Raw genomic sequence first — 19225 nt, 5'->3', positions numbered from 1 at the left:
ATCCAATGGACTCAAGAAACTGGGAGAAAGGAATGGAGTCCTTACAGGAAACAGAGTCATAGGATGGATAATGGATAGTTGAGGCAACTGTGGGAGTCAGTGGGTTTGTAGTGCATAGGGTTCACCTGTACTTTGCTCAATCTAGTCTACTGTATTCACTGTTCACAATGTGGTCCAATGTTCATATGAAAAAGATCTATGGTTTGTTTCAGGCATGGAGATTCTCCAGGTGGTGCACTTCTTGAAAAGAAAGAATATACACATATTAGCCACAACATTGGACCACTAGACCTAGACAGGAATTACAGAGAATCCCAGGTTGTGCTCAAGCTCCATCCCAGCAGGATACACCAACATTCCTACTTAAAATAAAGGCTTGGGAGCACACACACTTATATTTACAATGTGCTGTATCTCTTCTCTGTTTGTGCTAAAACATATTTTGTGAAAAAGATGAACTGCAAAGTTCCATAGGACAGTATCTAACATACAGTCATAGAGATGTACAGCACAGAAACAGACCCTTTGGTCCAACTTGTTCATGCTGACCAGATATCCCAACCCCAATCTATCCTACCTGCCAGCACCAGGCCCATATCCCTACAAACCCTTCCCATTCATCCACCCATCCAAATGCCTTTTAAATGTTGCAATTGTACCCAGTCTCCACCACTTCCTCTGGCTGCTCATTCCATACACGTACCACCTTCTGCGTGAAAAGGTTGCCCCTTAGGTCTCTTTTATATCTTTCCCCTCTCACCCTAAACCTCTAGTTCTGGACTCCCCCACCCCAGACTTTGTCTATTTATCCTATCTATGCCCCTCATAATTTTATAAACTTCTATAAGGTTACCCCTCAGCCTCCAACACTCCAGGGAAAACAGCCCCAGCCAGTTCAGCCTCTCCCTATAGCTCAAATCCTCCAACCCTGGCAACATCCTTGTAAATCTTTTCTGAACCCTTTCAAGTTTCACAACTTCTTTCCGATAGGAAGGAGACCAGAATTGCACACAATATTCCAACAGTGGACTAACCAATGTCCTGTCCGGCCACAACATGACCTCTCAACTCCTGTACTCAACACTGTGACCAATAAAGGAAAACATACCAAATGCCTTCTTCACTATGCTATCTACCTGCAACTCTACTTTCAAGGACCTATGATCTTGCACTCCAAGGTCTCTTTGTTCCCGAGGACCTTACAATTAAGTGTATAAATCCTGCTAAGATTTGCTTTCCCAAAATGCAGCACCTCACATTTATCTGAATTAGTGGACACAACACCGATCCTTGTGGCACTCCACTGGTCACAGGCCTCCAGTCTGAAAAATAACCCTCCACCACCATCCTCTGTCTTCTATCTTTGAGCCAGTTCTGTATCCAAATGGCTCGTTCTCCCTGTATTCCATGAGATCTAACCTTGCTAACCAGTCTCTCTTGGGGAACCTTGTCGAACACATTACTGAAGTCCATATAGATCACATCTACCGTTCTGCCCACATGAATTCTCTTTGTTACTTCTTCAAAACACTCAATTAAGTTTGTGAGACATGATTTCCCACACACAAAGCCATGTTGACTATCCCTAATCAGTCCTTGTCTTCCCAAATACATGTACATCCTGTCCCTCAGGATTCCCTCCAACAACTTGCCCACCATTGACATCAAGCTCACTGGTCTGTAGTTCCCTGGCTTGTCCATACCATCCTTCTTAAACAGTGGCACCACATTAGCCCAACCTCCAGTCTTCCGGCACCTCACTTTTGACTATCAGTGATACAAATATCTCAGCAAGACGTCCAGGAATCACTTCCCTGGCTTCCCACAGAGTTCTAGGGTACACCTGATCAGGTCCTGGAGCTTTATCCACCTTTATGCGTTTCAAGACGTCCAGCACTTCCTCCTCTGTAATATGGACTTTTTTCAAGATGACGCCATCTATTTCCCTACATTCTATACCTTCCATGCCCTTTTCCACAGTAAGGACTGATGCAAAATACTTGTTTAGTACCTCCCCCATTTTCTGCAGCTCCACACAAAGGCCGCCTTGCTGATCTTTGACAGGCCCTATTCTCTCCCTAGTTACCCTTTTGTCCTGTATTTGTAAAAACCCTTTGGATTCTCCTTAATTCTATTTACCAAAACTATCTCATGTTCCCTCTTAAGTATACTCCTACTTCCTTTATACTCTTCTAAGGATTCACTCGATCTATCCTGTCTATACCTGATATATGCTTCCTTCTTTTTCTTAACCAAACCCTCAATTTCTTTAGTCATCCAGCATTCCCTATACCTACCAGCCTTTCCTTTCACCCTAACAGGAATATACTTTCTCTGGATTCTTGTTATCTCATTTTTGAAGGCTTTCCATTTTCCAGCCGTCCCTTTACCTGCAATCATTGCCCCCAATCAGCTTTTGAAAGTTTTTGCCTCATACCATCAAAATTGGCCTTTCTCCAATATAGAATTTCAACTTTTAGATCTGGTCTACCCTTTTCCATCCCTCTTTTAAAACTAATAGAATTATGGTCGCTGGCCCCAAAGTGCTCCCCCACTGACACCTCAGTCACCTGCCCTGCCTTATTTCCCAAGAGTAGATCAAGTTTTGCACCTTCTCTAGTAGGTACATCCACATACTGAATCTGAAAATTTTCTTGTATACACTTAAAAATTTCCTCTCCATCTGAACCCTTAACACTATGGCAGTCCCAGTCTATGTTTGGAAAGTTAAAATCCCCTACCATAACTACCCTATTATTCTTATAGATAGCTGAGCTCTCCTTACAAATTTGTTTCTCAATTTCCCTCTGACTATTAGGGGGTCTATAATACAATCTCAATAAGGTGATCATCCCTTTCTTATTTTTCAGTTCCAACCAAATAACTTCTCTGGATGTATTTCCTGGAATATCCTCCCTCAGCACTGCTGTAATGCTATCCCTTATCAAAAGCGCCACTCCCCCTCCCCTCTTGCCTCCCTTTCTATCCTTCCTGTAGCATTTGTATCCTGGAACATTAAGCTGCCAGTCCTGCCCATCCCTGAGCCATATTTCTGTAATTGTTATGATATCCCAGTCCCATGTTCCTAACCATGCCCTGAGTTCATCTGCCTTCCCTGTTAGGCCTCTTGCATTGTAATAAGTGCAGTTTAAGTCATCAGTCCCACCTTGTCCCTGCCTGCCCTGACTGTTTGACACGCTTCTTTTCTCAACTACACCAGTCTGAGATTGATATCTTTCCTCGCTATCTCCCTGGGTCCCACCACCACCCCCCACCCCCACCACCCACACCCCACCTTACTAGTTTAAATCCTCCCAAGCAGTTCTAGCAAATCTCCCTGCCAATATATTAGTCCCCTTCCAATTTAGGTGCAATCCGTCCTTCTTGTACAGGTCACTTCTACCCCAAGATTCCAATGATCCAAAAATGTGAATCCTTCTCACATACACCAACTCCTCAGCCATGCATTCATCTGCTCTATCCTCCTATTCCTGCCCTCACTATCTCATAGCACCGGGAGGAATCCAAATATTACTACTCTCGAGGACCTCCTTTTTAAATTCCTGCCTAACTCTCTGTAATCTCGCTTCAGAATCTCAACTTTTTCCCTTCCTATGTCGCTGGTTCTAATGTGGACAATGATCTTGCTGACCCCTCTCCCCCCGTGAGAACATTCTGCACCCTCTCTGACACATTCTTGATCCTGGCACCAGGGAAGCAACACACCATTCTGATTTTTTGCTGCTGGCCACAGAAAAGTTTGTCTGTACCTCGGACTAGGGAGTCCCCTAAAACAATTGGTCTCTTGGAACCCGACATACCCCTCATTGCATTAGAGCCCGTCTCAATACCAGAATCTTGGTTGTTCATACTACATTCCCCTGAGAATCCATCACCCCATCCATTTTCCAAAACAGCATATTTGTTTGAAATGGGGATAGCCACAGAAGACTCCTGCCCTAACTGCCTATCTCTCTTATCTTTCCTAGAGTTAACCCATCTATGTAACTGTATCTGTGAATTTTCCCCCTTCCTATAACTGCCATCCCCTTGCTGTTGCAAATTCCTCATTGCCTCTAACTGTCTCTCCAACCAATCCATTCGATCTGAGAGGCTTCGCAACCAACAGCATTTATTGAAGATATAATCTGCACTAACCCGTAAACTCTCCCTAAACTCCCACATCTGACAAGAAGAGCATATCACTCTACTAAAGGCCATTTTTGCTCCTTCACAATCTACAGACCGAGAAAATAACACCAGCTTATTCCTTTACAAAACACTGCTCCAGGTTAAATTAATAGTTATGTCTTACATTTTAATCAAGAGACAAATTTCAAAAAAACATATAATCAAGAAAGAACCCACTCTACTCACTACTGCAGACTTTCTATAGGCCACACTTAAAACAATTCACTTATCTCTTTCTGTGCTATGATTTCACCCAGACAATTCCTCCAAGATCAGTTGTGAATTTCACCGTTTGTTAATTTTCCGAGATGCACTCCGATGTCCAGCAATACTGTCTTTGCTGTTTGAATTCATGTAACTGTGCAGGTTCACTGTGGTGTCAGTTTCTTTCTCTCTCTCCTGCACTGACCTCACCATGTGCTTCCTTTGTCTGTACCCCTCTCTTTTAAAACCTCTGTTGTTTTGACTATTTTTTTCCTCCAGTTCCAAAACAATGCAACAGCATATAAAACAGTAATTGCTGCTCCCAGAATTTGAGGAAATCACCTCCAGCACCTAAAATACCTCAAAAAAGGAACAGCTGTTACAGCCAGAAATTTTTCCTGTCCTCCATCTTGGATTACCCAGAATGTCAGACATGCTCAGGGAAGTGATACAATTAAAGAAAAAAGGTAAGAAAGCAAATATTTTGGCAACTGAGCAAGCTTATTTTTGCCCCTGAATTCTTAATTTTATATTTAGCAGAAGACATGGAGAGGTTAATGGACACAATTGTCACCTACTTAATGAAATCTCTTTGACATTGAATAAAACATTGACTGTGTCTGCTGACTCTCATGAGTATGCACAGCAGAACTGATCAATCATTTTTTTTAGAAAAAGAGCAACATAAAGCTTGCAAACACACAAACATTAAAGGTTTAGAATAGAAGTATAGGTGCGGAGCAAAGTATTCATTTTAAAAAGTTCGCTTTTTTTACTCAGGGCAAAATCATAGCACAAACGGTGTGTGCTCACCTCCGATTTATTCCTTCCTGTGCATGTGTACATACAGCACAGGATGGAGTAAATTGGAGGTGAGTACACACTGTTTGTACTATGATTTTGCCCTGTGAGTTTAATTGTACATGTGGAGACACTCAAAAATGCTGAAAATTATGAAAAGTAGGTCCAGATGGAATCTAGATGGTGACTATTCCTGACACGAAATTCAATGGGAATTTGGTGACTCCAGTTTACTGCCTGCTTCCTCAATCCTCCATCTTGGACAGAGGTCGCCAACATCTCAATGCAGACTTCAGTGGCAGCGACCACCTGCATGCCTGCATCCATGGATGCTAGCATTAGACAAACACCAGTCTTACCACATCCTCACTACATCTCCCACCCATTTAGAAAACAGTTCACACTGCAATGCTGCACTTTGCAGTGCACGTACACCTTTCATTGCAATGCTGCTGTGAGTATAGTTTGTGCATCGTCTCTTGCATTTGACCAGGGTGCATCTCCTCACTTGCTCTCAAAGCATTCACTGGTTTGATGTGGTCGGTGTAATATTATTCTGGATTAGTGGTGCTGGAAGAGCACAGCAGTTCAGGCAGCATCGAAGGAGCAGCGAAATCGACGTTTCAGGCAAAAGCTCTTCATCAGGAATAAAGGCAGAGAGCCTGAAGCGTGGAGAGATAAGCTAGAGCAGAGTGGGGGTGGGGAGAAAGTAGCATAGAGTACAATAGGTGAGTGGGGGAGGGGATGAAGGTGATAGGTCAGGGAGGAGAGGGTGGAGTGGATAGGTGGAAAAGTTTATGTTACAGTACAGCTGGTGCTCAGGAAGGAGGAGATGAACTGTTAAATAAATGGATTGGGTGAGACAATGGGGAAAGATCAAAGCTAGTGGGGTTGACAGAGAAAGCAACCAAAAAGGGAATAGGAAAACTTGGAGGGATTCAGCTAAACTGAAAGGCTGAGCCTGTGAAGTGTGATGACTATTTCCTCCATCTTCATCCTAACAGTTAATATGCGATGAAAACAAAAATGGCTGCTGCCACACCCAGTAGTAACTGTTTCATCCTGTGAAGAGTTTATCTACATTTATGTGACATCAGACCCCTCAAAAGGCAGTACCATTAAACAGACACTAAGGCAGTGCAGTTGACAAGTTGTGACCACAAGATGTTGTGCATGAACCTTACACATTGACCTTCAAATCCTGACCTCAAACATTCTCCACCAAACCATGCAATCTTACAAATGAATCATATTAGTGGCTTTCAGGTACAAGCAAGCTACTGTGTCCTAGAAAGCTCCACTCCCATTGCCAAATGTATCAACTTTCAAGAGCCCACAGCCTGCACAAATGCAGGAGCTGTTCACTTCACATCTTGAACCATAAAACATCATGTTGTGCTAAGAATGGCTAGCATCTGCACTCTAATTCTTGTTCTGCAGCTAAAATGATTTTTATTCACACAGTTATGATGAAAAGTAAACATATTAATGACTCTGATAACTTATTGACAACTAAGTGTCACCATTGCATTTTTTTTTGTGCCCACAGAAGGTCTTTGTCTTCCTTTGCCCCTCCACAACCTGTGCTATTGTAGTGCTAGCTAATAGATTTGGTACTGTTACTGCAACAAAGATGTGACCTGAAGTTACCGACCCACTATTACAGTCATAGAGTATACAACACAGAGACAAGCCCTTTGGCCCAAACTGGTCCATGCCGACCAAAATGTCCATCCACACTAACCCCATTTCCCTGCACTTGGCCCCTATCCTTGTAAACCTTTCCTATCCATGTATTTGTCCAAACGCCTTTTAAATGTTGTTAATGTACCCACCTCAACTATTTCCGCTGGCAGCTCATTCCATATGCATACCACCCTCTGTGTATAAAAGTTACCCGTCAGGTTCCCTTTTATTCTTTCCCCTCTAACCTTAAACTGATGCCCTCTAGAACTCGATTACCCAAACCTGGGAAAAAAATTGATACATTCACCATATCCATGCCTCTCATGATCCTATACACTTCTAAAAGGTCCACTCTCAGTCTCCTACACGCTAAAAAAAAATGTCCTAGATTGTCCAACCTCTCCCTATAACTCAGACACTTGAGTCCTGGCAACATCCTGGTAAATTGCTTCTGTACTCTTTCCAGTTTAATAACATCCTTCCTATATCAAGGTGACCAAAACTGAACACAATACTGTAAGTGTGGCCTCACTAACATTCTGTACAACTGCAACTTAACTTCCCAACTTCTATACTCAGTGCCCCAATTGATGAAGGCAAGTGTATCAAAAGCCTTCTTCACTGCCCTGTCTGCCTGTGACTCCACTTTCAGAGAACCGTGCACCTAAACTCCTTCTGTTCCACTACACTCCTTAAGGTTCTACCATTCACCATGAAACTCCCACCTTAGTTTGACTTTCTAAAATGCAAGACCTCACACTTATCTACATTAAACTTCATTTGTCATTTCCCGGCCCAATTCCCCAGTTGATCAAGGTCCTGCTGCAATTGCTGATAACCTTCCTCATTGTCCATGATACCGCCTATTTTAGTATCATCTGCAAACTTGCTAATCATGCCTTGTATATTCTCATCCAAATCATTGATATAGATAACAGACATCAATGGGCCCAGCACTGACCCCTGAGGTACACTGTGCCTCCCCACTGTGTCATGGTGAGGGATTTTAATTTTCTGAACATAGACTGGGACTGCCATAGCGTTAAGGGCTTAGATGGGTTGAATTTGTTAAATGTTTTCAGGAAAGTCTCCTCAAGCAGTATATAGAGCATTTGGAAAGACAAAGTTTGATTAGGAGCAGTCAGCACAGTGGCTCAGCGGTTAGCGCTGCTGCCTCACAGTGACCCGGGTTTGATTCCCACCTTGGGCGACTGGCTGTGTTGAATTTGTCTGTGTGGGTTTCCTTTAGGAGCTCTGGTTTCCTTCCACAATCCAAAGATGTGCAGGTCAGGTGAATTGGCCATGCTCGATTGTCCATAGTGTTCAGGGTAAATAGGTAAAAACAATGACTGCAGATGCTGGAAACCAGAGTCTAGAGTGGTGTTGGAAAAGCACAGCAGTTCAGGCAGCATCCGAGGAGCAGCAAAAGCCCTTCATCAGGAATACAGGCAGAGAGCCTGAAGGGTGGAGAGATAGGTTAGAGGAGGGTGGGGGTGGGAAGAAAGTAGCATAGAGTGCAATAGGTGAGTGGGGGAGGGGATGAAGGTGATAGGTCAGGGGTGGAGGGTGGAGTGGATAGGTGGAAAAGAAGATAGGCAGGTAGGACAAGTCATGGGGACAGTGTTGAGCTGGAAGTTTGGAACTAGGGTGAGGTGGGGGAACGGGAAATGAGGAAACTGTTGAAGTCCACATTGATGCCCTGGGGTTGAAGTGTTCCGAGGCAGAAGATGAGGCATTCTTCCTCCAGGCGTCTGGTGGTGAGGGAACGGCAGTGAAGGAGGCCCAGGACCTCCATGTCCTTGGCAGAGTGGGAGGGGGAGCTGAAACGTTGGGCCACAGGGCAGTATTGTTGATTAGTGCGGGTGTCCCGGAGATGTTCCCTAAAGCGCTCTGCTTGGAGGCGTCCAGTCTCCCCAATGTAGAGGAGACTGCATTGGGAGCAACGGATAGAATAAATGGTATTGGTGGATGTGCAGGTAAAACTTTGATGGATGTGGAAGGCTCCTTTAGGGCCTTGGATAGAGGCGAGGGAGGAGGTGTGGGCACAGGTTTTGCAATTCTTGCGGTGGCAGAGGAAGCTGCCAAGATGGGAGGGTGGGTTGTATGGGGGCGTGGACCTGACCAGGTAGTCACGGAGGGAATGGTCTTTGCAGAACGCAGAAAGGGGTGGGAGGGAAATATATCCTGGTGGTGGGGTCTGTTTGGAGGTGGTGGAAATGTCGGTGGATGATGTGGTTTATGCGAAGGTTGGTAGGGTGGAAGGTTAGCACCAGGGGCGTTCTGTCCTTGTTACGGTTGGAGGGGTGGGGTCTGAGGCCGGAGATGCAGTATGTGGACGAGATGCGTTGGAGGGCATCTTTAACCACGTGGGAAGGGAAATTGCGGTCTCTAAAGAAGGAGGCCATCTGGCGTGTTCTGTGGTGGAACTGGTGCTCCTGGGAGCAGATACAGTGGAGGCGGAGGAATTGGGAATACGGGATGGCATTTTTGCCGGAGGTAGGGTGTGAAGAGGTGTAATCCAGGTAGCTGTGGGTGTCGGTGGGTTTGTTAAAAATGTCAGTGTCAAGTGGGTCGTCATTAATGGAGATGGAGAGGTCCAGGAAGGGGAGGGACGTGTCTGTTCAGGGTAAATGTAGGGGAATGGACCTGGGTGGTTTACTCTTCGGAGTGTCAGTGTGGACTTGTTGGGCCAAAGGGCCTGTTTCCATAGTGCAGGGAATCTAGTCTAATAGGCAATCCTATTGCTCCTGTCAGTCTCCCCAATCTCTCTGCATATTTGTTCCTCTAATTCCCAATGACTATTTGGGGGCCTATAGTAACTATAATAACATTATAATAACCAACTAGAACGTTACCATCCCCTTCTTATTTCTTAGCTCCATCTACAAAGCCTCACTGGATGATCCCTCAATTATTTAATCCCTGATTAGATTAGATTCCCTACAGTGTGGAAACAGGCCCTTTGGCCCAAACATTCCACACCAACCCTCCAAAGGGTAACCCACCCAGACCCATTTCCCTCTGACTAATGCACCTAACACTACGGGCAATTTAGCATGGCCAATTCACCTGACCTACACATCTCCGGACTGTGGGAGGAAACCGGAGCACTCTGAGGAAACCCACGCAGACACTGGGAGAATGTGCAAACTCCACACAGACAGTCGCCCGAGGCTGGAATCGAACCTGGGACCCTGGCGCTGTGAGGCAACAGTGCTAACCACTGAGCCGCCCTATGCACCTTGATTAAATCCCACTTATTCTTCTTCTCCGCTCGAAGGAGAACAATCCCAGCATCCCCAGTCTCTCCATATAAATGCAGTCCCTCATTTCTGGTACCATTCCAGTAAACCCTCCCCAAGGTCTGACATCCTCCCTAAAGCATGAAGCCCAGACACATACAAAATAACCCAACTCAGATCTAACAATGGTTTTGTAAAGGCCAAGTATGATTCCTCAGATTTGTTTTCTACGTTCCATATGTCAGTGTTATGAACAGATTAAAAAAAACTTTATCATATAGACATATATGGGCGGCACGGTGGCACAGTGATTAGCACTGCTGCCTCACAGCGCCAGAGACCCGGGTTCAATTCCCACCTCAGGCGACTGACTGTGTGGAGTTTGCACGTTCTCCCCGTGTCTGCGTGGGTTTCCTCCGGGTGCTCCAGTTTCCTCCCACAGTCCAAAGATGTGCAGGTCAGGTGAATTGGCCATGCTAAATTGCCCGTAGTGTTAGGTGCAGGGGTAAATGTAGGGGTATGGGTGGGTTGCGCTTCGGCGGGTCGGTGTGGACTTGTTGGACCGAAGGGCCTGTTTCCACACTGTAATGTAATCTAAAATCTACTGTTGTGATACTTTCCTTAATCAAAAATGCAACTCCTCCTTCCCTCTTTCCACCACCTCTGCCCCACCTAAAACACCTCTACCCTGGCACATTGAGCTGCCAGTCCTGTCCCTCCCTTAGCTATGTTTCTGTAATGGCTATAATATCCCAGTTCCACATACCTATTCTCACCCTGGGTTCATTGGCCAAAGCCGTCAGCCCCCATGCATTGAAACAGATGCAGTTTAATCCAACACACATTCTTGTTCCCTGTTTTGTTCCAGCCTGACCAGTCTCTTCACTTTACTATTTCTGTTTACTGTACCTATTCTTGCAGTAAAGAATTAAAATAATAGAGCTAATGAGGCAATTGATGTGGTACAATCTCCATGTTCCTAAACAAAAATTTAAAAGTGTGGTGTCTTCTTCCATCGAGAGAAAATTAATGCTGCAGATTATTTTGACAATTGTTTAAATTTCCTGTTCTTCTATTTTTTTTTAGCTCTCTCTTAATCCCATGTGAATGTCACAATTCTCATTTTACATTCCATATAATGATTTAATTATAACTTCTAACAGCCCGAAGTCGTGGTCCATATTGGCACCAACGACATAGGTAGGAGGAGTGCCGAGGATGTTAGACAGGCTTTCAGGGAGCTAGGTTGGAAGCTCAGAGTTAGAACGAACAGAGTTGTTGTCTCTGGTTTGTTACCCATGCCACGTGATAGAGATTCGAGGAATAGGGAAAGAGAACACTTAAATGCGTGGCTACAGGGATGGTGCAGGAGGGAGGGATTCCGGTTTTTGGATAACTGGGGTTCTTTCTGGGGACGGTGGGACCTCTATAAACAGGATGGTCTACACCTGAACCTGAGGGGCACCAGTATCCTTGGGGGGAGGTTTGCTAGTGCTCTTGGGGGGGGTTTAAACTAACTCTGCAGGGGCATGGGAACCCAGATTGTAGCTTCAGGGTGCAGGGCGTGGAGTGTAGGGAGTTAGGAACATGGCATCAATTTCAAAGGAGGGTGCCTGTAAACAGGAAAGTGGCTTGAAGTGTGTATACTTCAATGCAAGAAGTATACGAAATAAGGTAGGTGAACTTGCAGCGTGGGTTGGTACCTGGGACTTCGATGTTGTGGCTATTACGGAGACATGGCTAGAACAGGGACAGGATTGGCTGTTGCAGGTTCCAGGATTTAAATGTTTTAGTAGGGTCAGAGGTGGGGGTAAAAGAGGGGGAGGTGTGGCATTGCTTGTCAAAGATAGTATTACAGTGGTGGAAAGGACGATGGATGAGGACTTGCCATCTGAGGTAGTTTGGGCTGAGGTTAGGAATAGGAAAGGTGAGGTCACCCTGTTAGGAGTCTTTTACAGGCCTCCTAATAGTCCTAGAATCATTGAAGAAAGGAGAGGGAAGGTGATTCAGGAGATGAGTGACAGTAATAGGGTGGTTGTTATGGGGGACTTTAAACTTCCTGATATTGATTGGGAAAGCTATAGCTCAAGTTCGTTAGATGGGTCAGTGTTTGTTCAATGTGTGCAGGAGAGTTTCCTGACACAATATGTAGACAGGCCAACAAGAGGTGAGGCCATACTGGATTTGGTTCTGGGTAACGAACCAGGCCAGGTGTTAGAATTAGAGGTAGGTGAGCACTTTGGGGATAGTGACCATAATTCGGTGATTTTTACTCTCGTGATGGAGAGGGATAAGTGTGTACTACAGGGCAAGAGTTATAGCTGGGGTCAGGGAAATTATGATGCGGTGAGGCATGACTTAGGATGTCTGGCTTGGAAAAGTAGACTCCAAGGCAAGAGTGTAAATGATATGTGGAGCTTGTTCAAGGAGCAACTATTGAGTGTCCTTGATAATTATGTACCTGTCAGGCAGGGAGGAAAGGGTCGTGCGAGGGAGCCGTGGTTTAATAAGGAATTGGAATCCCTTGTTAAATGGAAGAGGGCGGCCTATCTCAAGATGAGACGTGAAGGTTCAATTGGGGCGATTGAGAGTTATAGGGTAGCCAGGAAGGACCTGAAGAGAGAGCTAAGAGCAGCAAGGAGGGGACATGAAAGGTCCTTAGTCGGTAGGATTATGGAAAACCCTAAGGCTTTCTATAGGTATGTTAGGAATAAAAGAATGACTAGGGTAGGAATAGGTCCAGTCAAGGATAGTAGTGGGAAGTTGCGTGTGGAGGCGGAAGAGATTGGGGAGACACTGAATGAATACTTTTCTTCAGTATTTACTCAGGAACAGGGCATTGTCGTCGATGTGAATACTGAGTCACAAATAAGTAGAATGGATGGCTTTGAGGTATGTAGAGAAGAGGTGTTGGAAATCCTGGAAAAGGTGAAAATAGATAAGTCCCCTGGGCCTGATGGCATTTATCCTAGGATTCTCTGGGAAGCAAGGGAGGAGATTGCAGAGCCATTGGCCTTGATTTTTATGTCCTCTTTGTCTACAGGAGTAGTGCCAGAAGACTGGAGGATAGCAAATGTGGTTCCCTTGTTCAAAAAGGGGAGTAGGGATAACCCTAATAACTATAGGCCGGTGAGTCTCACTTCTGTTGTGGGCAAAGTCTTAGAGAGAATTGTAGGGGATAGGATTTATGCACATCTGGATAGGAATAATGTGAAGGGCAGGTCGTGCCTCACAAACCTTGTTGAATTCTTTGAAAAGGTGACGAAGGAGGTTGATGAGGGGAAAGCGGTAGATGTAGTATATATGGATTTTAGTAAGGCGTTTGATAAGGTTCCCCATGGTAGGCTACTGCAGAAAATACGGAGATATGGCATTGAGGGTGAGTTGGAGGTTTGGATTAGGAATTGGCTGGATGGAAGAAGACAGAGGGTAGTAGTTGATGGCAAAGTTTCTTCATGGAGTGCCGTCACTAGCGGTGTTCCGCAAGGATCTGTTTTGGGACCATTGCTGTTTGTCATTTTTATAAATGACCTGGAAGAGGGGTTAGAAGGTTGGGTGAGCAAGTTTGCGGATGATACGAAAGTCGGAGGAATTGTTGACAGTGAGGAAGGATGTGGCAGGTTACAGCAGGATATAGAGAAGCTGGGCAGAAAGGTGGCAAATGGAATTCAATGTAGCTAAGTGTGAGGTGATTCACTTTGGGAAGAATAACAAAAAGATGGGGTACTGGGCTAATGGTCGGATACTTGGTAGTGTGGATGAACAGAGGGATCTTGGTGTCCATGTACACAGATCTCTGAAAGTTGCCACCCAGGTAAATAGTGCGGTGAGGAAGGCATATGGCGTACTGGCTTTTATTGGTAGAGGAATTGAGTTCCGGAGTACTGAGGTCATGATGCAGTTGTATAAGACTCTGGTGCGGCCGCATCTGGAATATTGTGTGCAGTTTTGGTCGCCATACTATAGGAAGGATGTGGAGGCACTGGAACGGGTGCAGAGGAGGTTTACCAGGATGTTGCCTGGTATGGAAGGAAGATCGTATGAGGAAAGACTGAGACACTTGGGGCTGTTTTCATTAGAGAAAAGAAGGTTTAGGGGTGACTTGATTGAGGTGTACAAGATGATTAGGGGGTTAGATAGGGTTGACAGTGTGAACCTTTTCCCGCGTATGGAGTCGGGTATTACAAGGGGGCATAGCTTTAAATTAAGGGGGGGTAGATATAGGACTGAAGTTAGGGGTAGGTTCTTCACTCAGCGAGTCGTAAGTTCATGGAATGCCCTGCCAGTAGCAGTGGTGGACTCTCCCTCTTTATGGGCATTTAAGCGGGCATTGGATAGGTATATGGAGGATAGTGGGTTAGTATAGGTTAGGTGGGCTTGGATCGGCGCAACATCGAGGGCCAAAGGGCCTGTACTGCGCTGTATTCTTCTATGTTCTTCTATGTTCTTCTATGTTCCTCTTTCTACTTCCTGCCTTGTAGTTTTCATGATCGATTGAAGAGTTTTCCTGCTGTTTTCCACAGGTCACACCTTCCCCCAGTCCCTTTTAGAGGATGCAACATTGGCTCAGATGCAAGACAAATCATCTCTGACAAGCTGCTGCAAGTTTCTGTGTAACTGTGCAAGAGATCGATGGTAAAAGCTGTTCTGTGGTCACTCAGAGCAACATCTCAGCCCATGAATTGATGGGCAAATATTGGGAAGCAGTCATGTATGACCAAATGTTCAATAGTTTAGGAAAAGCTGATTATCTGCTTACCAAATTGGTCCCTAATTGTAACAGATTTCCTTAGAAAGACTGGTGCACAACATAACAGTTATGTACACACATAAATAATGGGGGACATAACTTACTTCAATAATTTGAGCAAAACAAAATTAATCAGAATTTTTAGTGAGCTGCCATGAAAAATGCCGAGATACTTCCACAGTGTTCAATTTTAAATGTGTGCCACATATTCAATTTGTGAATTGTAAATATTTTGTCAAGTGTGCAATTAACGTATCACATAGAACAAAAACAAATATACTTAGAAAACGTTTGAATGTATTTTCAGGAAAGTAAATTTTAGAACAATGCAATTCCAACAGAACAACTTATGGCTCAAGCATGGAATTCCAATGGATTGAAATAATTTCTTTCAAATGCCATTGTGCTAGATCCAACACTGTTTTAAAGAAAAAAATTGTTGCTGGAACATGGGCATCATTGGCTAGGCAAACTACTTTCTTGGACAGCTGCAGGCTCTTGGGGTAGGTACACCTCCAGAGAAGAAGTTGCAAGATCTTCACAGTGAAGAAGGATAATATAGTTCCTCATCAGGATGATGTGTGTCTTGAAGGGGAACATGCAATGGTTGATGTTTCCATGTACCTGCTGCCCTTGTCCTTCCAGTTTGAAGAGGATGAGGGTTTTGAAGATGTTCCTGTAGGAATCTAAGTGAGTTTTTGTTGTGCAACTCGTAGATGATAAACACTACTGCTACATGTGTCACTGGTTTTGAGTGTGCAAAATTCATGTAGTTGCAAAAGGCTGATGAAGTGGGGTTTCTTCTGTTGATGAATAGTCAAGTCTTTAGAAAAAGTGAATAATATTTTATGAGTTCCTTCTCACATATAAAGATTTAATATTGGGTGACAAGATTATTTCATTAGTGCGTTAATGACATTGAGCTAGTGCCAACTCTTAAGAAAGAAAGCGATGGAGTGTTTGACAGTTTGATGTTCTTGTGTAAAATATGCTGTGTGTTTCCATTAAACACATTAGATCAAATTGAATCAATGAACAAATAAATAGATGATATATACCACAATAAAATTGCAAGCTGCTTTTGCAGTGAGAATGGAACATTCTAGCAGAACTTTCTTTCAAAAGCAATTTTGTCCCCTCAGGATTCAACCATAGTTATAATTATGAATTTTGAATTTCTTAGAGATATGGCATCCACCCTTGCTGTGTGATAGTTAATTATTGAAAATGACACTAAATTGGCCTATTTTGATAGATGATTGACAGATTAATCTTTCCAAAAGGTTGATTCCGAACTATTAGTGCTGAATTTCAATTGGTTTTAATTATAAAGCTTACACTTCAGTGCAATTCACTTTTATTATGACTGTTGTGCATTGATTAAGAAAGATTGGTATGTGTTCAATTGTAGGCAGTCATTATTGAACAACTTTTATGTACACCTGCCCAACAGAGACAGCAGCAAAAGGTAACATCATAATTTGTTCAGATCTTACAATATCTGATAATGTTCATTTTCACAAGACAGTATTCAATCAGTGTTGAAATGCAAATTATTCAGGGAATGGTGTGTGATAAGAAGGTATTACCATCAATGGTATTATTATCACCGAATCCCCCACTATCAACATCCTTGGGGTTACCATTGACCAGAAATTCAACCGCACTGGCTGCATAGACACAGTGGCCATATGAGCAGGTCAGAGGGTACAAATACTGCAAGGGGTAACTCACCTCATGAATCTCCAAAGCTTGCCCACAAGGTACAAGGCAAGAGTGTGATGGAATATTCCCACTTGCCTGGATGGGTGCAGCTTCAATAACATTCAAGAAGCTTGACACTATCCATGACAAACCAGCCTGCTTCATTGGCACCGCATTCCAAGCACCCACTCTCTCCACCACTAATGCTCAGTAGCAGCAGTGTGTACTATCTACTGGATGTACTGCAGAAATTCACCAAAGATCCTAGACAGCACCTTCCAAACCCACAGCCACTTCCATCTAGAAGGACAATGGTTGCAGGTAATTGGAAAGACCGCAACCTGCAAGCTCCCCTCCAAGCCACACCATCCTTACTTGGAAATATATCGCATTCCTTCATTGTCGCTAGTCTTGGAATTCCCTTTCAATGGCATTGTGGGTCAACCTACAGCATATGGACTGCAGTGGTTCAAGAAGATAACTCACCATAACCTTCTCAAGTGTAACTAGGGAGGGCAATGAAAATGCTGTCCAGCCAGCAATGTCCATGTCCCACAAGTGAATAAAAAAAGAGAATAAAATTGTGAGGGACACCATAGGATATGAAGGTTTTATGGAAGCAATGTAGTTAACTTAGTTTTGCAATGCACTACCATTATCTGTTACTGGAGCCCTGTAACATGATCCTGGGCATACATTGCAACACTAAGTTAACTATGGTACTGCCAAAATAACTTCCACAACAAGAGCAGCATAATGAGGTGCATTCAGCAAGAACTGTTGAGGTAACTTGTTGGGCTTCATGGTGAGAATCCATGAAAACATCTTCACGCAAGTGTAGAAAGGTGTCACATCTAATCCAATGAATTGTAATTATTTAAAAATGCCAAGCCTGTGGTTCAAACTAATCTTGTACAATAAATTTGTTGAATATGTGACAAATTGATTTAAGATGAATTTCCAGTGTAATTGGCACACATTTTAAAATGGTAACTATCTACACAACTCCAGTGCTTTGCATCTTACATTCATATCTAGTTCAACTTCATTTTTTAAAGAGTTATTTTAAAATTTTGAAGATTAACATGCATGCTATTTGGTAAGTTCAGTGTGACTTCCATAACAACTTCAAATCTAAATGTTTTGCTAATTTCTAATACATTATCACTGGGACTGAGGACAAATAACCTGTGTTTCAAATATTTATATTAGAATGGTATATAAATTCATGAGACATCGTTATTTTTATGGATGATTTAAGTGTCTGCTGCTGATAACCACTATTTGCTCAATTGCTTTTATTTGGAATGACATCCTCAAACAATCATGACCTTGGAGATTGAAGGGCTCCAAATGGAGCCATAGCAGTTATGCTGACGAGTGTAGTAGCGGTGTGTGGACAAAAGTATACGTAAGAAAATGCCACAATCAATAACATAATTGGACAATTTTAAGATTAGTTAATACTTTATCAGATTGTCATGTAGATCTCTGCATACAAAACTACCTAAAATTGAAATATCACTGAGGTAAACCAACATTCCTTTCAATTGCGTATAACTATATCAAGCACTGAATTATCAAAGAATCTATCTTTGATGCGCCTTGTAATTAAATGGCTTCATAATATCGATATTTATTAATCACATCATAAGATTTAATGCTGTCTTGTTGGATGACATATTTTAGAGTGAAGGAATCATCTGGTTAAGATGGTTGCAGAGTAAGACGCTTCAGCCGGAACTCCTCTGTTCGCCAGTTTCTTTTCCTTTCTTTGTTTCCTTCTTGCTGCAGTTTTTCTTCACCAACCTCTCCCCCATCCACCAAAACTTTTAACTTCATAAAGTACCCCCCCCCCGAAGGGAATGGAAAATGGAGTCTGAGACCAAGCCAGTGCGGGATGCGGCCAGAGATGAGAGCGGCAGAAGAGTGAGTGTGGGCCAAGTCCCGAAAGCGAGTCACAGGCCGCAGGCCGGTTTAGGAGCAGAGCGAGCGCAGGCTGAGCTGGGAGTTCAGACACAGACTGGAGCCCAGAGCGGGAGCAGAGTCAGTGCTGGCCTAGTCCCAGAAACAAGTCACAGGCCAGAGCCTCGAGTGGGAGCAGGCAAGCACTGGCCAAGCCACAAAGCAAGTCACAGCTAGAAGTGAGTCACAGGTCAGAGCAGGAGCAGAGCAAGCATGGGTCGAGCTGGGAGCTGGGAGCTGGGTCATGGGCTGGAGCCCAGAACGGGAGCAGAGTGAGCACGGGCCGAGTCCTGGAAGCGAATCATGGCTGGATCCCAGCTGGGGAATCAAGTCCAGGACAGAGGCCAGTTCATGGAGACAGCGTGGCCTCATGCTTTGAAACCTGGTGGGCACAGTCTCAGTGAGAAAGGTTTACAACTTGAGTACTTTAAAGATACTTTTTATTCTGATTCTGGACTTTTTAAACTCTGTATTCCCATGCCAGTCTGTTTGTATCTATTTCAATTCTGTAACTGAAGGTACCTGCATCTAGGTACCCTGTACCTAAGATGGCATCGAGAGGCGACATTACAAATTTGGCACTGAACTCATCCAAGTGCATGTGACAATAAAAGCTATTCTATTCTATCCTATTCTATTCTATTCTACCCTATCTATCTATGTCAGTTTATCAGCAATCTTC

Source organism: Chiloscyllium plagiosum, unplaced genomic scaffold (genome assembly GCF_037043375.1).
Source record: "Chiloscyllium plagiosum isolate Xiang-an unplaced genomic scaffold, Cpla_swu_hap1 HiC_scaffold_7, whole genome shotgun sequence".
Classification (NCBI taxonomy): Eukaryota; Metazoa; Chordata; class Chondrichthyes; order Orectolobiformes; family Hemiscylliidae; genus Chiloscyllium; species Chiloscyllium plagiosum.
The sequence above is the reverse complement of the archived record's forward strand: the minus strand, read 5'-3'. Positions refer to the sequence as shown.